The 24,000-nt window shown below is 47.3% G+C and overlaps 1 protein-coding gene across 4 annotated transcripts in view; it reads right to left on the bottom strand.

The window, feature by feature from the left end:
• Axud1 (AXIN1 up-regulated 1) overlaps nucleotides 1–24,000 on the bottom strand; it is a 164,943-nt gene that overhangs the window by 81,814 nt on the left and 59,129 nt on the right. Inside the window, exon 1 of one of the 4 annotated variants that reach the window (XM_071696574.1) lies at nucleotides 22,546–23,330. The exons of the other annotated variants lie outside the window; for them this stretch is intronic. The gene's annotated coding sequence lies outside the window, so the exon portion shown is untranslated. Of the gene's footprint in view, nucleotides 1–22,545; nucleotides 23,331–24,000 lie in introns of those variants that run through there. 4 annotated transcript variants of the gene reach the window in all.

Here is a 24,000-nt window from a genome sequence, read left to right on the forward strand (position 1 = left end):
CCTATATCTGCCACTCCATCATCTAACACATTCAACAAACCTTCAAAATACTCACTCCATCTCCTCATCACCACTACTTGTTACTACCTCCCTATTAACCCCCTTCACTGATGGTCCCATTTGTTCTCTTTTCTTACGCACTTTATTTACCTCCTTCCAAAACATCTTTTTATTCTCCCCAAAATTTAATGATACTCTCTCACCCCAACTCTCATTTGCCCTCTTTTTCACCTCTTGCACCTTTCTCTTGACCTCCTGCCTCTTTCTTTTATACCTCTCCCACTCATTTGCACTATTGCCCTGCAAAAATCGTCCAAATGCCTTTCTCTTTCTCTTTCACTAAGAATCTTACTTCTTCATCGCACCACTCACAACCCTTTCTAATATGCCAACCTCCCACGCTTCTCATGCCACAAGCGTCTTTTGCGCAGCCATCACTGCTTCCCTAAATACATCCCATTCCTCCCCCACTCCCCTTACGTCCTTTGCTCTCACCTTTTTCCATTCTGCACTTAGTCTCTCCTGGTACTTCCTCACACAAGTCTCCTTCACAAGCTCACTTACTCTCACCACTCTCTTCACCCTAACATTCTCTCTTCTTTTCTGAAAACCTCTACAAATCTTCACCTTCTCCTCCATAGACATTCTTCCAGTTGCACCTTTCAGCACATTAAACACCCAAAACTCTCTCTTTCACGCGCCTATCATTTAACACGTAATCCAATAACGCTGTCTGGCCATCTCTCCTACCTACCTACATATACTTATGTATGTCTCTCTTTTTTAACCAGGTATTCCCAATCACCAGTCCTTTTTCAGCACACAAATCTACAAGCTCTTCACCATTTCCTTTTACAACACTGAACACCCCATGTACACCAATTATTCCCTCAACTGCCACGTTACTCACCTTTGCATTCAAATCACTCATCACTATAACCCGGTCTTGTGCATCAAAACCACTAACACACTCACTCAGCTGCTCCCAAAACGCTTGCCTTTCATGATCTTTCTTCTCATGCCCGGGTGCATATGCACCAATAATCACCCATCTCTCTCCATCCACTTTCAGTTTTACCCATATCAATCTAGAGTTTACTTTCTTACACTCTATCACATACTCCCACTACTCCTGTTTCATGAGTAGTGCTACTCCTTCCCTTGCTCTTGTCCTCTCACTAACCCCTGACTTTACTCCCAAGACATTCCCAAACCACTCTTCCCCTTTACCCTCGAGCTTCGTTTCACTCAGAGCCAAAACATCCAAGTTCCTCTCCTCAAACACTCTACCTATCTCTCCTTTCTTCTCATCTTGGTTACATCCACACACATTTAGACACCCCAACCTGAGTCTACGAGGAGGATGAGCACTCCCCGCGTGACTCCTTCTTCTGTTTCCCCTTTTAGAAAGTTAAAATACAATATATATATATATATATATATATATATATATATATATATATATATATATATATATATATATATATATATCTTTTCAGACTTGATTGTAGTTACCCGCATTTCCAAGGGAGCGCCAGGAACGGAGGAAGCAAGGCCACATCCGGTCACATTCATTCTTTAACTGTCAAGTGTAATGCACTGAAACCACAGGGGAGGAGCGGGGGCGTGGCCAGGACAGGGGAGGGGTGTGGCCAGGGTAAAGGGGAGGGGGCGTGGCCTGGGCAAGGCAGGGAGGGTGGGGGCGTGGCCAGGGCAGGGGAGGAGGCGTGGTAATCAATAAGCAGCAGCAGGAGCCACCTTGAGCCGCGGCTGCCCCCCCCACCACCACTTCCTCGTTTTCTATTCTTTGGTCATATTTTCGGTGCATCTCTGACTCTCATTACTCTCCTCCTGTATTATCAACTCCCTCAAGCCTCTCTTCCTCTCCCCAACACTGCCCCCCACCCCACCCCCCCAGACCTGGACAGGTCACTGTATGATGGTGACAGGTCACAGTATGATGGTGACAGGTCACTGTATGATGGTGACAGGTCACTGTATGATGGTGACAGGTCACTGTATGATGGTGACAGGTCACAGTATGATGGTGACAGGTCACTGTATGATGGTGACAGGTCACTGTATGATGGTGACAGGTCACAGTATGATGGTGACAGGTCACTGTATGATGGTGACAGGTCACAGTATGATGGTGACAGGTCACAGTATGATGGTGACAGGTCACAGTATGATGGTGACAGGTCACAGTATGATGGTGACAGGGCACAGTATGATGGTGACAGTGATCTCCCTTCCTGCCACGAATAACTAGAAAATTCAGGTGTAGCAAACAATGAAAAATTTTGGCATTACCTCAGATCTGTTTCACGTATTAGTTTCGCCCACTTTGGAAAAAAAATTAAACCAAAAAATACAAACCGGTTTTAAATAAGGGGTTGTCCCCCGGGGCCCCCTTTATCAATGCTTGGGAAAAACGGTTCATATTTTTCGCTCGAGCTCTGAGCGGGTATTTTTGCCACCGGTTTTTAAAAGCACGGGCCAAAATTTTTAGCGTTTTCCTTTTCAGCTAATCGTGGGTTTTGAAAAAAGCCGATAACCAGGGCAAAAAATACGGTATTTTTCCCTTGTTAAAAATCTGGCCAAAAATCAACACAAGAATCGAAAATAAAAATTTGCAATTAAAAGGGGGAAAAAAGCCCACGATGACGTCACACGCAAAAAAAACGCGGGGGTCCCAAGGAAACGTAAGCTATCGATTTTTTTTCCGTTTTAAATTTATTTGAAGAAAAACCCCCCGGGGGGGTCGGAGCATTAACTTGAATTTGCACGGTAGGGGCAGTAAATGGAAATGTCTCTGGTTATGGCTTGGGTAGGGAAAGAGAGGCAAGGCAAAATTTTAGACCCAAACCATAGACCAACACCACTCCCCCAGGTATATTAAGGACCACGGGTTTGGAAAACACCGTTTTTGGGCTTCCAGGGGTTTTGTTTTTTTCCATTTATCCTGGCCACCATCACAGGTTGTAGGGGGGACTCTACCCACAACCTTTGATAATAATAGCCATGACGTCTCGAAAGACAAGAGAATTTTTTGGGGAAAGCGCGCGAGAGGGTGAAACAGGGGGATAAGCTACGTCGGGGGCAGCATAGGGAAGGGGGGGCAGGTGCCAGCAAAGGCTATTCTGACCGGGATTTCCGTGCGCGCGCAGGGTCTGAAGGGGGGAGGCCGTGCGCGCGCCCCTCAAATGGGGCCAAAAGGTAGAGTGAAAGTTTTTGAGCACCCACTCAGGGCCACTACCTCTGCCTCGTCCCCAACACACCCACATCCCAGAGTATTTTCGGCCCCCAAACCACTTCAAAAAATTTCAGAAATGTTAAATGTGTCGCCAAAAACCTGCGATCACTTTCCATGTTGGGTTAACATGATAAATCTTAAATGTGTTATTTTATGATCAAAAAATGATCCAATGTTTCTATACGTTTGATATTGTCCCGTTAATAGACAAATTTTTACTAAAAATTCATTCTAAACGCAGAAACTTTATCTTACGTACATAATTGTGTCCTATTTAAAGTAGGAAATTTAAATTTTTTTCTTAGGTTCATAACTTGCATATCTTCTTGATCTTTCTATATAAGTAGATTCCCCTATCTTAATCACATTATCAAATGTCCTTTGTCTTAAGAAATAATTTAACGTTTTTCTTAACTACATTTATTTTTGATTTCCTCATTATCATACTTATATAATTATAAAAATTGTTATAAAGACAATAAAATTTATCAAAGTATAAAAATGTGGGAGTATGAGGCCCCCCTACCCTACCTATCCCCACCTACCTAGCCCACCTATCTACCTAAACCCTGAAGTACTACAGGGGTTGGTTGATGGAGAACCACTGGTGATGGGGCCCCCCCAGGGGAACCGCCAGTTATGGGGCAGCCCCAGGGGAACTGCCAGTGATGGGGCAGCCCCAGGGGAACTGCCAGTGATGGACAGCCCCAGGGGAACTGCCAGTGATGGGACAGCCCCAGGGGAACTGCCAGTGATGGGGCAGCCCCTCACCCTCCTCCCCATTCCATCTCAGATCCCTTACTGCAGGAGCCATGTTTGTTGCTTCTGTACGTCCTCCTCTCATTTAGCTGTTTGTATATCATGAAGATGGAGGACCAGACCACTAGTGTAGACCAGCCTGACCATGATGTGAACTGGTGACCACTAGTGTAGAACCCAGCCTGACCCATGATGTGAACTAGTGACCACTAGTGTAGACCCAGCCTGACCCATGATGTGAACTAGTGACCACTAGTGTAGACCCAGCCTGACCCATGATGTGAACTAGTGGACCACTAGTGTAGACCAGCCTGACCCATGATGTGAACTAGTGACCACTAGTGTAGACCCAGCCTGACCCATGATGTGAACTAGTGACCACATATTGTTCATGCACATGTTCACAGCAGTTCTAACCTGCGTCACGAGATGTCTCAACCTGTGCTGCTACCTTGACAACAGACACGCTGTCGCTCCAACCCTGACACTGTCACATAACATTCCTGCGCCTTATTTATGGCACAGAGGACGTATTTCACGGAGTCCTGCGCCTTATTCATGGCACAGAGGACGTATTTCACGGTGTCCTGCGCCTTATTTATGGCACAGAGGACGTATTTCACGTTGTCCTGCGCCTTATTTATGACACAGAGGACGTATTTCACGTTGTCCTGTGGCCTTATTTATGGCACAGAGGACGTATTTCACGGTGTCCTGCGCCTTATTTATGACACAGAGGAGTATTTCACGTTGTCTGTGCCTTATTTATGGCACAGACGACGTATTTTCACGTGTCCTGCGCCTTATTTATGGACACAGAGGACGTATTTCACGTTGTCCTGCGCCTTATTTATGGCACAGGAGGACGTATTTCACATTGTCCTGCGCCTTTTTTATGGCACAGAGGACGTAATTTCACATTGTCCTGCGCCTTATTTATGGCACAGAGGACGTATTTCACGTTGTCCTGCGCCTTATTTATGGCACAGAGGACGTATTTCACGTTGTCCTGTGCCTTATTTATGGCACAGAGACGTATTTCACGTTGTCCTGCGCCTTATTTATGGCACAGAGGACGTATTTCACGTTGTCTGTGCCTTATTTATGGCACAGAGGACGTATTTCACGTTGTCCTGCGCCTTATTTATGGCACAGAGGACGTATTTCACGTTGTCCTGCGCCTTATTTATGGCACAGAGGACGTATTTCACGTTGTCCTGCGCCTTAATTATGGCACAGAGGACGTATTTCACATTGTCCTGCGCCTTTTTTATGGCACAGAGGACGTATTTCACGGAGTCCTGCGCCTTATTTATGACACAGAGGACGTATTTCACGGAGTCCTGCGCCTTATTTATGGCACAGAGGACGTATTTCACGTTGTCTGTGCCTTATTTATGGCATAGAGGACGTATTTTCACGTGTCCTGCGCCTTATTTATGGCACAGAGGACGTATTTCACGTTGTCCTGCGCCTTATTTATGGCATAGAGGACGTATTTCACGTTGTCCTGCGCCGGTTTTATGGCCTTAGATGGACGGTGTGCACGTTGGTCCGTGGGACACCCTGAGGGTTGGCAAGTTGTGGTCGGTGGGAACGGGCGGGCCCGGAGCCGGAGGGTTGGGCAGTGTGGGTCGGAGGGACACACGGGGGCCCTGGCGATGCGTCCGGTGGTACTGTGGTGACTTGGATTGAGGACTGGCTGGAGGAGGTGGGGGTGGTGGGGGAAAGGGGGTGGGGGTGGCTGGGGGGTAGATGCTGTTCAGATGGAGGAAGATAGATGATCGATGATCGATGATGATGATAATGTTCGAGCGATGCTCTGGATGCATGAATAATGAATGCTGATGATGCTGCTAATGGATGATGCAGATGCTGATGACATGATGATGATCAATGATGATGATGGTGATGATATTGATGATGATGATGATGATGATGATGATGATGATGATGATGATGATGATGATGATGATGATGATGATGATGATGATGATGATGATGATGATGATGATGATGATGATGATGATGATGATGATGATGATGATGATGATGATGATGATGATGATGATGATGATGATGATGATGATGATGATGATGATGATGATGATGATGATGATGATGATGATGATGATGATGATGATGATGATGATGATGATGATGATGATGATGATGATGATGATGATGATGATGATGATGATGATGATGATGATGATGATGATGATGATGATGATGATGATGATGATGATGATGATGATGATGATGATGATGATGATGATGATGATGATGATGATGATGATGATGATGATGATGATGATGATGATGATGATGATGATGATGATGATGATGATGATGATGATGATGATGATGATGATGATGATGATGATGATGATGATGATGATGATGATGATGATGATGATGATGATGATGATGATGATGATGATGATGATGATGATGATGATGATGATGATGATGATGATGATGATGATGATGATGATGATGATGATGATGATGATGATGATGATGATGATGATGATGATGATGATGATGATGATGATGATGATGATGATGATGATGATGATGATGATGATGATGATGATGATGATGATGATGATGATGATGATGATGATGATGATGATGATGATGATGATGATGATGATGATGATGATGATGATGATGATGATGATGATGATGATGATGATGATGATGATGATGATGATGATGATGATGATGATGATGATGATGATGATGATGATGATGATGATGATGATGATGATGATGATGATGATGATGATGATGATGATGATGATGATGATGATGATGATGATGATGATGATGATGATGATGATGATGATGATGATGATGATGATGATGATGATGATGATGATGATGATGATGATGATGATGATGATGATGATGATGATGATGATGATGATGATGATGATGATGATGATGATGATGATGATGATGATGATGATGATGATGATGATGATGATGATGATGATGATGATGATGATGATGATGATGATGATGATGATGATGATGATGATGATGATGATGATGATGATGATGATGATGATGATGATGATGATGATGATGATGATGATGATGATGATGATGATGATGATGATGATGATGATGATGATGATGATGATGATGATGATGATGATGATGATGATGATGATGATGATGATGATGATGATGATGATGATGATGATGATGATGATGATGATGATGATGATGATGATGATGATGATGATGATGATGATGATGATGATGATGATGATGATGATGATGATGATGATGATGATGATGATGATGATGATGATGATGATGATGATGATGATGATGATGATGATGATGATGATGATGATGATGATGATGATGATGATGATGATGATGATGATGATGATGATGATGATGATGATGATGATGATGATGATGATGATGATGATGATGATGATGATGATGATGATGATGATGATGATGATGATGATGATGATGATGATGATGATGATGATGATGATGATGATGATGATGATGATGATGATGATGATGATGATGATGATGATGATGATGATGATGATGATGATGATGATGATGATGATGATGATGATGATGATGATGATGATGATGATGATGATGATGATGATGATGATGATGATGATGATGATGATGATGATGATGATGATGATGATGATGATGATGATGATGATGATGATGATGATGATGATGATGATGATGATGATGATGATGATGATGATGATGATGATGATGATGATGATGATGATGATGATGATGATGATGATGATGATGATGATGATGATGATGATGATGATGATGATGATGATGATGATGATGATGATGATGATGATGATGATGATGATGATGATGATGATGATGATGATGATGATGATGATGATGATGATGATGATGATGATGATGATGATGATGATGATGATGATGATGATGATGATGATGATGATGATGATGATGATGATGATGATGATGATGATGATGATGATGATGATGATGATGATGATGATGATGATGATGATGATGATGATGATGATGATGATGATGATGATGATGATGATGATGATGATGATGATGATGATGATGATGATGATGATGATGATGATGATGATGATGATGATGATGATGATGATGATGATGATGATGATGATGATGATGATGATGATGATGATGATGATGATGATGATGATGATGATGATGATGATGATGATGATGATGATGATGATGATGATGATGATGATGATGATGATGATGATGATGATGATGATGATGATGATGATGATGATGATGATGATGATGATGATGATGATGATGATGATGATGATGATGATGATGATGATGATGATGATGATGATGATGATGATGATGATGATGATGATGATGATGATGATGATGATGATGATGATGATGATGATGATGATGATGATGATGATGATGATGATGATGATGATGATGATGATGATGATGATGATGATGATGATGATGATGATGATGATGATGATGATGATGATGATGATGATGATGATGATGATGATGATGATGATGATGATGATGATGATGATGATGATGATGATGATGATGATGATGATGATGATGATGATGATGATGATGATGATGATGATGATGATGATGATGATGATGATGATGATGATGATGATGATGATGATGATGATGATGATGATGATGATGATGATGATGATGATGATGATGATGATGATGATGATGATGATGATGATGATGATGATGATGATGATGATGATGATGATGATGATGATGATGATGATGATGATGATGATGATGATGATGATGATGATGATGATGATGATGATGATGATGATGATGATGATGATGATGATGATGATGATGATGATGATGATGATGATGATGATGATGATGATGATGATGATGATGATGATGATGATGATGATGATGATGATGATGATGATGATGATGATGATGATGATGATGATGATGATGATGATGATGATGATGATGATGATGATGATGATGATGATGATGATGATGATGATGATGATGATGATGATGATGATGATGATGATGATGATGATGATGATGATGATGATGATGATGATGATGATGATGATGATGATGATGATGATGATGATGATGATGATGATGATGATGATGATGATGATGATGATGATGATGATGATGATGATGATGATGATGATGATGATGATGATGATGATGATGATGATGATGATGATGATGATGATGATGATGATGATGATGATGATGATGATGATGATGATGATGATGATGATGATGATGATGATGATGATGATGATGATGATGATGATGATGATGATGATGATGATGATGATGATGATGATGATGATGATGATGATGATGATGATGATGATGATGATGATGATGATGATGATGATGATGATGATGATGATGATGATGATGATGATGATGATGATGATGATGATGATGATGATGATGATGATGATGATGATGATGATGATGATGATGATGATGATGATGATGATGATGATGATGATGATGATGATGATGATGATGATGATGATGATGATGATGATGATGATGATGATGATAAAACCACAGGGAGGAGGGGGGGCGGGGCCAGGACAGGAGGGTTGGGCCAGGGTAAAGGGGGGGGCGTGGCCTGGGAAAGGCAGGGGGGGTGGGGGCGTGGCCAGGGCAGGGGAGGAGGCGTGGTAATCAATAAGCAGCAGCAGGAGCCACCTTGAGCCGCGGCTGCCCCCCCAACCACCACTTCCTCGTTTTCTATTCTTTGGTCATATTTTCGGTGCATCTCTGACTCTCATTACTCTCCTCCTGTATTATCAACTCCCTCAAGCCTCTCTTCCTCTCCCCAACACTGCCCCCCACCCCACCCCCCCAGACCTGGACAGGTCACAGTATGATGGTGACAGGTCACAGTATGATGGTGACAGGTCACAGTATGATGGTGACAGGTCACAGTATGATGGTGACAGGTCACAGTATGATGGTGACAGGTCACAGTATGATGGTGACAGGTCACAGTATGATGGTGACAGGTCACAGTATGATGGTGACAGGTCACAGTATGATGGTGACAGGTCTAAATGAACAGGTCACATAACTGGTCGACACGTTCACGTAGCGACCCACCACAACCTGGCAACGCTAAGCGTTCTTAACCCACCTGCCCACCACGACTTCCCACGTATTCCCTGCGTGTCGTAGAAGGCGACTAAAAGGGGAGGGAGCGGGAGGCTGGAAATCCTCCCCTCTTGCTGTTAATTTTCCATAAGAAGGAACAGAGAAGGGGGCCAAGTGAGGATATTCCCTCTTAAGTTCAGTCCTCTGTTCTTAACGCTACCTCACTAACGCGGGAAATGGCGATAATGTATGAGCATGTTATATGGAATATTCATATGTATATCAACCTGTGCAAATTTACCACTGTGCGCGCTGGCTTCGAACTCAGGAATGTGAGAACAGTGGGCGGTTAGCCTACCATTAGACCACTGATGGTAGAAACTCATGATTCTGAAACTGATTTGTACATACAACTTCACGATCCCGCCCACTCACTGTGGGGTGAGCAGCCCGCCCACACCCTGATCCCCAGCAACCAGCCTACTGTTCCTCGTAGCCTGGGTTCGAGTCCTGGGCGGGACAGTGGTACAATTGCCCAAGCTGCGTTACATGTGAACATCACATGTTCTATACTTAATCACCAAGATGGTCGTCAGCTAGGCACAATAAGGTACGAAAATGAACTGGTTTATCATCAGTAGTGAAGTTGGCTATCTATTGAAATGGTCAGAAAACGGGAGGAAAGTCACTAGAGATTTTCATTTTCTTTGATGAAGAATGAAGAGAATTTACGTTAAGTGGTCAAGTGTGAGGCAGTCCTGGTTGTGGGATGTGTGCTTGACTTTACCAAGAGCAAACCAGCAGTCATGATGACGGAGGAGCGAGTGGCTGTGGGAGGAAACGGAGTGTCTTTACCTGGCCCGAACTACCATGATGACGTCATCACTAGGGAGAGAGAGAGAGAGAGAGAGAGAGAGAGAGAGAGAGAGAGAGAGAGAGAAGATGGGCAGCAAGACCCCCTCCCTCCCAGCCAAGATGATCTATGCTATGTGTTCAGCACAACATGAGGTACCCAGACCAGCTGGTAGTGGCCAGAACTACCAGACCTCGACCAGCTGGTAGTGGCCAGAACCACCAGACCTCGACCAGCTGGTAGTGGCCAGAACTACCAGACCTCGACCAGCTGGTAGTGGCCAAAACTACCAGACCTCGACCAGCTGGTAGTGGCCAGAACTACCAGACCTCTACCAGCTGGTAGTGGCCAGAACTACCAGACCTCGACCAGCTGGTAGTGGCCAGAACCACCAGACGTCGACCAGCTGGTAGTGGCCAGAACTACCAGACCTCTACCAGCTGGTAGTGGCCAGAACTACCAGACCTCGACCAGCTGGTAGTGGCCAGAACTACCAGACCTCGACCAGCTGGTAGTGGCCAAAACTACCAGACCTCGACCAGCTGGTAGTGGCCAGAACTATCAGACCTCGACCAGCTGGTAGTGGCCAGAACCACCAGACGTCGACCAGCTGGTAGTGGCCAGAACCACCAGAAGTCGACCAGCTGGTAGTGGCCAGAACCACCAGACGTCGACCAGCTGGTAGTGGCCAGAACCACCAGACGTCGACCAGCTGGTAGTGGCCAGAACCACCAGACCTCGACCAGCTGGTAGTGGCCAGAACCACCAGAAGTCGACCAGCTGGTAGTGGCCAGAACCACCAGACGTCGACCAGCTGGTAGTGGCCAGAACCACCAGACGTCGACCAACATGATAGTTGCATAACATCAGAACTGTGTGTGACCCAACCTTGCTCAACCAGCGTTCAATTATCACATTCAATCATGTTTGATTATCAATATCTATGTAAATCTAATACATAAACACCATTTGATAAACTGTTCATTTTTCAAACATGTTCTTCACCACCAAATTAGTTTTGTCATCAAGACAGAAGAATAAAGAGATAAATGATGGGAAATTAAATGACTTTATCAATCAAATATTTGTCCTAAGCGATAATTATAATCCAATACAACCATTTACAACCACTATACTACTAATATACGATTATATATGGCAACACGCTCTCTCTTGAATATATAACATAGATATACGAACAGTGCAACACTAGGCTGGCGGAACACTAGGATGGGGGAACACTAGGATGTGGAAACACTGCTGGCGGAACACAAGGATGGGGGAACACTATGCTGGCGGAACACTAGGATGGGGGAACACTGCTGGCGGAACACAAGGATGGGGGAACACTATGCTGGCGGAACACTAGGATGTGGGAACACTGCTGGCGGAACACTAGGCTGGGGGAACACTAGGATGTGGGAACACTGCTGGCGGAACACTAGGCTGGGGGTACACTATGCTGGGGAACACTATGCTGGCGGAACACTAGGATGGGGGAACACTGCTGGCGGAACACAAGGATGGGGGAACACTATGCTGGCGGAACACTAGGATGTGGGAACACTGCTGGCGGAACACTAGGCTGGGGGAACACTAGGATGTGGGAACACTGCTGGCGGAACACAAGGATGGGGGAACACTATGCTGGGGAACACTAGGCTGGGGGAACACTAGGCTGGGGGAACACTAGGATGTGGGAACACTGCTGGCGGAACACTAGGCTGGGGGAACACTATGCTGGGGAACACTAGGCTGGGGGAACACTAGGATGTGGGAACACTGCTGGCGGAACACTAGGCTGGGGGAACACTAGGCTGGCGGAACACTAGGCTGGGGGAACACTAGGATGTGGGAACACTGCTGGCGGAACACTAGGCTGGGGGAACACTATGCTGGGGAACACTAGGCTGGGGGAACACTAGGATGTGGGAACACTGCTGGCGGAACACAAGGATGGGGGAACACTAGGCTGGCGGAACACTAGGATTGGGGAACTCTAGGCTGGCGGAACACTAGGCTGGGGGAACACTAGGATGTGGGAGCACTACGCTGCAACACTAGGCTGGCGGAACACTAGGCTGGGGGAACACTAGGCTGGCGGAACACTAGGCTGGCGGAACACAAGGATGGGGGAACACTAGGCTGGCGGAACACTAGGATTGGGGAACTCTAGGCTGGCGGAACACTAGGCTGGGGGAACACTAGGATGTGGGAGCACTACGCTGCAACACTAGGCTGGCGGAACACTAGGCTGGGGGAACACTAGGCTGGCGGAACACTAGAATGGGGAACACTAGGCTGGCGGAACACTAGGCTGGTGGAACACTTGGATGGGGGAACACCAGGCTGGGGAAACACTAGGATGGGGGAACACTAGGATGCAACACTAGGCTGGCGCAACACTTGGCTGGCGGAACACTAGGATGAGGGAACACTAGGCTGACGGAACACTAGGATGGGGGAACACTAGGCTGGCGGAACACTAGGATGGGGGAACACTAGGCTGACGGAACACTAGGATGGGGGAACACTAGGCGGAACACTAGGATGGGGGAACACTAGGCTGGCGGAACACTAGGATGAGGGAACACTAGGATGGCGGAACACTAGGATGGGGGAACACTAGGCTGGCGGAACACTGGGATGGGGAACACGAGGCTGCAACACTAGGATGGCGGAACACTAGGCTGGGGAACACCAGGATGGGGGAACACTAGACTGGCGGACCACTAGGCCGGCGGAACATTAGGATGAGGGAACACTAGAATGGGGGACATTAGGCTGGCGGAACACTAGGATGGCGGAACACTAGGCTGAGGGAAAACTAGGCTGGCGGAACACTAGGATGAGGGAACACTAGGATGACGGAACACTAGGATGAGGGAACACTAGGCTGGGGGAACACTAGGATGGGGGAACACTAGGCTGGCGGAACACTAGGATGGGGGAACACTAGGCTGGCGGAACACTAGGATGAGAGAACACTAGAATGGGGGAACACTAGGATGGGGGAACACTAGGCTGGCGGAACACTAGGATGGGGGAACACTAGGCTGGCGGAACACTAGGATGAGAGAACACTAGAATGGGGAACACTAGGATGGCGGAACACTAGGCTGGCGGAACACTAGGCTGGCGGAACACTAGGCTGAGAGAAAACTAGGCTGGCGGAACACTAGGCTGGGGAACACTAGGCTGCAACACTAAGCTGGGAGAACAATAGGCTGCAACACTAAACTGGGGAAACACTAGCTTGCAACACAAGGCTGTCGGAACACTAGGCTGCAATACTAGACTGGGGAACACTAGGCTGGAATGCTTGACTGGGGAACACTAGGCTAGGCTGGCGGAACACTAGGCTAGGCTGGGGGAACACTGGGCTGGCGGAACACTAGGCTGGGGGAACACTAGGCTGGCGGAACACTAGGCTGGCGGAACACTAGGCTGGGGGAACACTAGGCTGGGGGAACACTAGGCTGGCGGAACACTAGGCTGGGCTGGGGGAACACTAGGCTGGCGGAACACTAGGCTGGGGGAACACTAGGCTGGCGGAACACTAGGCTGGCGGAACACTAGGCTGGGGGAACACTAGGCTGGGGGAACACTAGGCTGGCGGAACACTAGGCTGGCGGAACACTAGGCTGGCGGAACACTAGGATGGGGGAACACTAGGATGGGGGAACACTAGGCTGGCGGAACACTAGGCTGGCGGAACACTAGGCTGGGGGAACACTAGGCTGGGGAACACTAGGCTGGGGGAACACTAGGATGGGGGAACACTAGGCTGGCGGAACACTAGGCTGGGGGAACACTAGGCTGGGGGAACACTAGGCTGGGGGAACACTAGGCTGGCGGAACACTAGGCTGGCGGAACACTAGGCTGGCGGAACACTAGGCTGGCGGAACACTAGGCTGGGGGAACACTAGGCTGGGGGAACACTAGGCTGGGGGAACACTAGGATGGGGGAACACTAGGATGGGGGAACACTAGGCTGGCGGAACACTAGGCTGGCGGAACACTAGGCTGGCGGAACACTAGGCTTTCGGAACACTAGGCTGGCGGAACACTAGACTGGGGGAACACTAGGCTGGGGGAACACTAGGCTGGCGGAACACTAGGCTGGGGGAACACTAGGATGGGGGAACACTAGGCTGGCGGAACACTAGGATGGGCGAACACTAGGCTGGGGGAACACTAGGATGAGAGAACACTAGGATGGGGGAACACTAGGCTGGCGGAACACTAGACTGGGGGAACACTAGGCTGGGGGAACACTAGGCTGGCGGAACACTAGGCTGGGGGAACACTAGGATGGGGGAACACTAGGCTGGCGGAACACTAGGCTGGGGGAACACTAGGCTGGCGGAACACTAGGCTGGGGGAACACTAGGATGGGGGAACACTAGGCTGGCGGAACACTAGGCTGGGGGAACACTAGGCTGGCGGAACACTAGGCTGGGGGAACACTAGGCTGGCGGAACACTAGGCTGGGGGAACACTAGGCTGGCGGAACACTAGGATGGGGGAACACTAGGCTGGCGGAACACTAGGCTGGCGGAACACTAGGCTGGGGGAACACTAGGCTGGCGGAACACTAGGCTGGGGGAACACTAGGCTGGCGGAACACTAGGCTGGCGGAACACTAGGATGGGGGAACACTAGGCTGGCGGAACACTAGGCTGGCGGAACACTAGGCTGGCGGAACACTAGGCTGGGGGAACACTAGGCTGGGGGAACACTAGGCTGATGTGCTCAACGTCAGAATTAGCCGTTGGTAAACGTTGTGAACCGTGAATGATGAGCGCCTGGGCCGGCCTGTGGTCAGGCATGATCTTCTCGTAATATCATCATCAGCAGACGACCATCATCAAGAAAGTGGAATATTTCAATATTGTGTCGATATTACGATACTTACAACCATACAAACTGTTACATGACAACACAACACACACAACCTTGCTATACTGAACCTCAGGGTTTAATGGTTTAATGGTGTCACCCCCCCCCCCCCCGCCCGTCCCGCCTTTCCCCCAGGTTGTGCAACACTGTACGTCGTCCAGTGAGACACGACGCGTCGTGGCAAAGAACAACAGTCGTACACGACGGAGGAGGGACGACATGTGTCCGTCGCTCGTTAACCGAGTCGTTGAATGACTTCCTAACTTCCGTGTCGTGTGAAAAAATGAAGTTAATGTTGTTGTTGTTGTTCTTGTTGTTGTGTGTTTATATATACAGGGCGAACTGCACGACCTACATATTGCTACCTAACCTAGCCTAACTCAGACTAGCCTAGCTTACCATACACTAACTTAACCTAGCCTAGCCTAACTCAGACTAGCCTAGCTTACCATACACTAACTTAACCTAACCTAGCCTAACTCAGACTAGCCTAGCTTACCATACACTAACTTAACCTAGCCTAGCCTAACTCAGACTAGCCTAGCTTACCATACACTAACTTAACCTAGCCTAGCCTAACTCAGACTAGCCTAACTTACCATACACTAACTTAACCTAACCTAGCCTAACTCAGACTAGCCTAGCTTACCATACACTAACTTAACCTAACCTAGCCTAACTCAGATTAGCCTAGCTTACCATACACTAACTTAACCTAACCTAGCCTAACTCAGACTAGCCTAGCTTACCATACACTAACTTAACCTAGCCTAGCCTAACTCAGACTAGCCTAACTTACCATACACTAACTTAACCTAACCTAGCCTAACTCAGACTAGCCTAGCTTACCATACACTAACTTAACCTAACCTAGCCTAACTCAGACTAGCCTAGCTTACCATACACTAACTTAACCTAACCTAGCCTAACTCAGACTAGCCTAGCTTACCATACACTAACTTAACCTAGCCTAGCCTAACTCAGACTAGCCTAACTTACCATACACTAACTTAACCTAACCTAGCCTAACTCAGACTAGCCTAGCTTACCATACACTAACTTAACCTAACCTAGCCTAACTCAGACTAGCCTAGCTTACCATACACTAACTTAACCTAACCTAGCCTAACTCAGACTAGCCTAGCTTACCATACCCTATCTTAACCTAGCCTAGCCTAACTCAGACTAGCCTAGCTTACCATACCCTAACTTAACCTAGCCTACCCTACCGCAACCTAGCCAAGCTGTGCGTGAGCTAATCTGATTAACCAATCTAACCTAACTAACCTAACTTCAGGCAATCGAAAACTAACCTAATTTTACAATCCTAATCTAACCTAACTAATCTAGCTAGGTCATGCCAATCAAACCTGGACTATCCAAACAATCCTAACCTAACCTAACCTAACCTAACCTAACCAACCCAACTTTACCTAGCCTAACCCAACTTCACCTAACCTAACTTTACCTAGCCTTGCCTACCGTAATGTAACGTAACGCACAGTGAAACTTACTATGTTTAAAAGCAAAGACAAAACAAAAGCAGTAAAACACACACACACACACACACACACACACACACACACACACACACACACACACACACACACACACACACACATTGTAAAGAAACACAAAAACAATTTATAAATCCTGGCGTGGTGGGGGTGGGGGGTGGGGGGTGATGTGTGAAAAACTAAAAAAAAATTTCCATGAGGAGAGCCAGCAACAGAAACCAGAAATAACAGCGGCAAACAACAGACCAGAATTCTATAATAACATAACAATTTGTGATGAACAAAATATGTTCACGGATTAGAACACAAGCCGGGGGGGGGGGGATCTATCAGTATGGAGGGAGACAAACCATTGTGGGGAAAATTAATGTAAACAATAAACATTCTCGAGATAAAACGAAATAAAATGAGAAAAACAACAGAAAAACGGCAAAAAATAGACTAAATATATTGTTTAGTCAACACAAGACACAATGTAAGATGTATCAGACGGCAACAGACGGGGCAGGAAGGCAACAGACGGAGCAGGAGGGCAACAGACGGGGCAGCAAGGCAACAGACGGGGCAGGAGGGCAACAGACGGAGCAGGAAGGCAACAGACGGGGCAGGAAGGCAACAGACGGAGCAGGAGGGCAACAGACGGAGCAGGAAGGCAACAGACGGAGCAGGAGGGCAACAGACGGAGCAGGAGGGCAACAGACGGGGCAGGAAGGCAACAGACGGGGCAGGAAGGCAACAGACGGGGCAGGAGGGCAACAGACGGGGCAGGAGGGCAACAGACGGAGCAGGAGGGCAACAGACGGGGCAGGAAGGCAACAGACGGGGCAGGAAGGCAACAGACGGGGCAGGAGGGCAACAGACGGGGCAGGAGGGCAACAGACGGGGCAGGAGGGCAACAGACGGAGCAGGAGGGCAACAGACGGGGCAGGAAGGCAACAGACGGAGCAGGAGGGCAACAGACGGGGCAGGAGGGCAACAGACGGGGCAGGAGGGCAACAGACGGGGTAGGAGAGACAGAGAAAACAACAGAAAGGATGCTTAAGGTTGAGAGCAACAGACAAGGAAAGGGGGCTGGAGGACAGTACGTGGGAAGGTCAGATAACACAAGACCTGATGGTCTATGACCAGGTTATCTGCTGGAGGACAGTACATGGGAAGGACAGATAACACAAGACCTGATGGTCTATGACCAGGTTATCTGCTGGAGGACAGTACATGGGAAGGACAGATAACACAAGACCTGATGGTCTATGACCAGGTTATCTGCTGGAGGACAGTACATGGGAAGGACAGATAACACAAGACCTGATGGTCTATGACCAGGTTATCTGCTGGAGGACAGTACATGGGAAGGTCAGATAACACAAGACCTGATGGTCTATGACCAGGTTATCTGCTGGAGGACAGTACATAGGAAGGTCATATAACACAAGACCTGATGGTCTATGACCAGGTTATCTGCTGGAGGACAGTACATGGAAAGGTCAGATAACACAAGACCTGATGGTCTATGACCAGGTTATCTGCTGGAGGACAGTACATGGGAAGGTCAGATAATACAAGACCTGATGGTCTATGACCAGGTTATCTGCTGGAGGACAGTACATGGGAAGGTCAGATAGCACAAGACCTGATGGTCTATGACCAGGTTATCTGCTGGAGGACAGTACATGGGAAGGACAGATAACACAAGACCTGATGGTCTATGATCAAGTTATCTGCTGGAGGACACTACATGGGAAGGACAGATAACACAAGACCTGATGGTCTATGACCAGGTTATCTGCTGGAGGACAGTGCATGGGAAGATCAGATAACACAAGACCTAATGGTCTATGACCAGGTTATCTGCTGGAGGACAGTACATGGGAAGGTCAGATAATACAAGACCTGATGGTCTATGACCAGGTTATCTGCTGGAGGACAGTACATGGGAATGTCAGATAACACAAGACCTGATGGTCTATGACCAGGTTATCTTGCTGGAGGACAGTACATGGGAAGGTCAGATAACAAGACCTGATGGTCTGTGACCAGGTTATCTGCTTGAGGACAGTACATGGGAAGGACAGATAACACAAGACCTGATGGTCTATGACCAGGTTATCTGCTGGAGGACAGTACATGGGAAGGTCAGATAACACAAGACCTGATGGTCTATGACCAGGTTATCTGCTGGAGGACAGTACATGTACACTTCCTAATCTACAGAGATGGAGACAGTATTGTACAGCAGAAGGAAGAGTACATTTAGTTATTACATCTATTACATGTAAATACATAAAGATTCTTCTAAAAATATCAAGTAAACTGATGAATGTATAATGAGGAGACGAATGTTAAGATTATGATGAAGGATGAGAAGAATAAAGATAATAATGAAGATAATATTGATATGTGGAACGATAAACTTAACATATAATTGTCGTTAATAAATACATGAATAAATGAGTGTGAAGATGACATGAACCAATTGTGTCCCTTCTCCTAGCCTGCCTCCCTCCCCTAGCCTGGCCCTCCTAGCCATGCATCCCTACCCCTAGCCATGCACCCCTAGCCTGGTCCATCCGTCAAGATAAGACAAAATCTACATCTTGGAAAGCTGGTGTTTGTAACACCTCTGGTACATACATACATACATACATACATACATACATACGAACATACACACATACATATACATACATAGATACATACACACATACATATATAAATACATGCTGGAACGACCACACGCGACCTAACTATCAATTACCTACAACAACCAAGATTCCAGGGCAGGTAACGACCCTTCCAGCAGAACATAGCAATTATCGAACCATCCCCCCCCCCTCCATGGTCCTGGGTCACGAATACATAACCAAACCTCACAACCAAACTCAAAACAAAGACGTTATTGTCACCGATAACGGAATCAGATTTTTCATCTATAAACGTTTTGTATAAGTTAGGTTAGGTTAAGTTAGGTTAGACTTTCACTAGGTTACGTTAGGTTAGATTAAGTTAGACTTTCACTACATTAGGTTAGGTTAGGTTAGATTAGGCTAGACTTTCACTACATTAGGTTAGGTTAAGTTAGGTTAGGTTAGGTTAGGTTAGACTGTCACTACATTAGGTTAAGTTAGGTTAGGCTTGACTTTCACTAGATTAGGTTAGGTTAGGTTAGTTTAGACTTTCACTAGGTTAGGTTAGGTTAGTTTAGGTTAGACTTTCACTACATTAGGTTAGGTTAGGTAAGGTTAGGTTAGGTTAGATTAGGCTAGACTTTCACTACATTAGGCTAAGTTAGGTTAGGTTAGACTTTCACTAGATTATTTATAGTGTGTTGAATTAGGTTGGGCGAGCCAGACTTGGTTATGCTAGGCTGGATGGGAGAGTTTAGGATTAGGATGGCCAGCTAGGCTAGGATGTGTTGTGATATGTTTGGCCAGCTAGGCTAGGGTTGGGGTCGGTTTGTCTGGCTAGACTTATTATCATACTAGGTTGGGTTAGGTCAACTAGGCTAGGTTGCTAAACTTGTGACCCTGCTGGGTTAGGTTACGCCAGCTCAACTATGTTGGGTTGTGTGAGGTTAGCTAAGCTACGCTTGGTTAGGTTGTCTTAGGTTGAGCTGGCTAGGCTGGGCTACAGTAGGTTAGGTTAGGTTAGCTAGCTAGGCTGGGCTACAGTGGGTTAGGTTAAGTTAGCTAGCTAGGCTGGGCTACAGTGGGTTAGGTTAGCTAGCTAGGATGGGCTACAGTGGGTTAGGTTAAGTTAGCTAGGCTACGTCAGGTTCGGTCAGGTTAGGTTCGGGTAAGGTCTGCTAGCTCGGTAAGACTATGTTACCTGCTATGTTAAGTGACGGCAGAATATCTGTATGGCGGTATTCCTAGTTACCACCTAACCACTGAAGTTATGTGCAACACGGCCACTTATATCTAACATGATGGAACAACCTGGTTAGGTGGTAACAACCTGGTTAGGTGGTAACAACCTAGTTTGGTGGGCCGGTGCCTCACAAGCATCATAAAGTTTTGACTCAAATGATCAAAATAGATTTCGACCATTACCACGTCATGTCTTCATAGTTTTCCTACAGAATGACTTGTGTTACATGTAAGTACAACACCCTCGCACTGTGTTGCTAACTAGTCTTAACTTCAAATAATAATAATGCAAATTATCTAAAATGTTAATGTCACATTAATAAGCTGTCACACCATCACACAACTCCCCTACACACAGGTCCTGTTACGTGTGACGGCCCTCGCTAACACTGTGGTAACGCGTTACGGTAACACATGTACAGAATACCGTACATAATCTGTAACGAACTCCAGCGCTTAATGTAACACAGCGTAACGCCACCGTGTCTGGGTATGACACGATCAAACGTGTTACATGCTGCATGTATGTACCTTATATTGAGAGCACGACGGTACGACCCTGGAGCACGACGGTACGACCCTGGAGCACGACGGTACGATCCTTGAGCACGACGGTACGACCCTGGAGCACGACGGTACGACCCTGGAGCACGACGGTACGACCCTGGAGCACGACGGTACGATCCTTGAGCACGACGGTACGATCCTTAAGCACGACGTTACGACCCTGGAGCACGACGGTATGACCCTTGATCACGACGGTACGAACCTTGAGCACGACGGTACGACCCTTGCGCACGACGGTACGATCCTTGAGCACGACGGTACGACCCTTGAGCACGACGGTACGACCCTTGAGCACGACGGTACGACCCTGGAGCACGACGGTACGACCCTGGAGCACGACGCTACAATCACTGAGCACGACGATACGATCCTTGAGCACGACGGTACGACCCTTAAGCACGACGGTACGACCCTGGAGCAGGACGGTACGACCCTGGAGCACGACGGTACAATCACTGAGCACGACGGTACGACCCTGGAGCACGACGGTACAATCACTGAGCACGACGGTACGACCCTTGCGTACGATGAGCTGACCTCGTGGAGCTGGAGCGTTAGGTCAGGTCAGAGAGGAGGTCATCCAGTGGTGGAGGAGGGAACACAAGACTACAGTAACAACACTTGTGACAACACAACAACATGGTGTTACTTACGTTTAGGAGGTGGTGATGTTGTGATGACGTTGTGACGGTGTTGTGCTGGTGAGCGAGGCCGTCGTCACTAGGGTGTGTATGAACCCCATCCCGCCCTACACACACACATGGGTCACTACTGACGAAGGGCTATACCTCCTCCTGCTGCAGGGTCACCAGCTAGGAAGGGCTCCCCGCCCTGCGCTGCACCAGGGAGAGGCGGGTTCCGAACCCTGGATCCCCTCAGGGGAGACGAACACTTGGGTAGCGTTGTAAGGGCGTGACCTACCCGCCAGGGTGGCTGAGGGCGTCAACACTACGTAGCGAGGGTCGGAGTGAGAGGAGAGAGGGAGGGAGAGAGAGAGAGATGGTAGGGCAGGTGGAGAGGCACGTGTGTTGGCCTGGCCAGGTGGTGTGGTAGTGCAGCTGGCCAGGCACAGGTGGTGGTGCTGGCTGGGACGACCCTGTACGACCTGTTTTATCCACTGTGGCGAATGTCACAGTTTACATGTGTGTGGTGGGCAGAGATGATCACCCTCTCCCTCCCTCCTCCTCCTGCTCTCCACCACAACGTACAACAACACAGTGGCGCCACAACCTGGCTTACAACCCTCCACCAAGCTCTGGTTATTAATGATTGCGTTCAAGACTTTATGTACGAGTTGTGTTGCTGGGTGCGGGGCATGGCGGGTGCCCGGTGTTCAGGGATATTTATTAAGTGTGTGAGTGATGTTGTGGGGCGTGGTGATGAGGAGGTCGGACTATGTAGTAGCGGACGCGGTGGTGGCGGGCACGGGAGTGTGGCGCTGCCCACAACCACACTACTAATAGTTACACTCACTCCCGGGCCCACCTCCTCCATCACTGCCTTAACCCACACACCAACATCTATCATAACCACCTCTATCGTACGAGTCATTATGGCTCTATCTCACCCGGCCTGCCCGTGTGGGATACGCCTCTCTCACACGCTCTGCCAAACACCACTTTGCCAGGCGGAGGAGAGCCCGCCCAGCGGCCGCCCCGCACGGCAATCTCGCCCCTCGGCTCCTGCACCACAAGGTCGAGGTTGTGTGTGTTGTGTGTGTCAGTGTACGCGCGGCTATTGATCACTGGTCGCCATGGTAACATTGACCAGCTACTGATCCCAGCGTCTCACTCAGCGCATAAGAAGTGTGCAACCAACCCTCCAACCCTGCCTTCATTATTGATCACCACCTCACACTTGACTACCACATCACCACCTCACACTTGACTACCACATCACCCACTTGACTACCACATCACCCACCACACCACACCACACCACACCACACTATACCACACCATACCACAGCATACCACAACACCATACCACACCATACCATACCATATACCAGATGACCCCACACCACACCACGCCACTACATACCATACCACACCACCACACCATACCATATACCACCGCACCACACCGTACCACACCACAGCGCCGTA

This window comes from Panulirus ornatus, chromosome 59 (assembly GCF_036320965.1).
Source record: "Panulirus ornatus isolate Po-2019 chromosome 59, ASM3632096v1, whole genome shotgun sequence".
NCBI classification, from domain to species: Eukaryota; Metazoa; Arthropoda; class Malacostraca; order Decapoda; family Palinuridae; genus Panulirus; species Panulirus ornatus.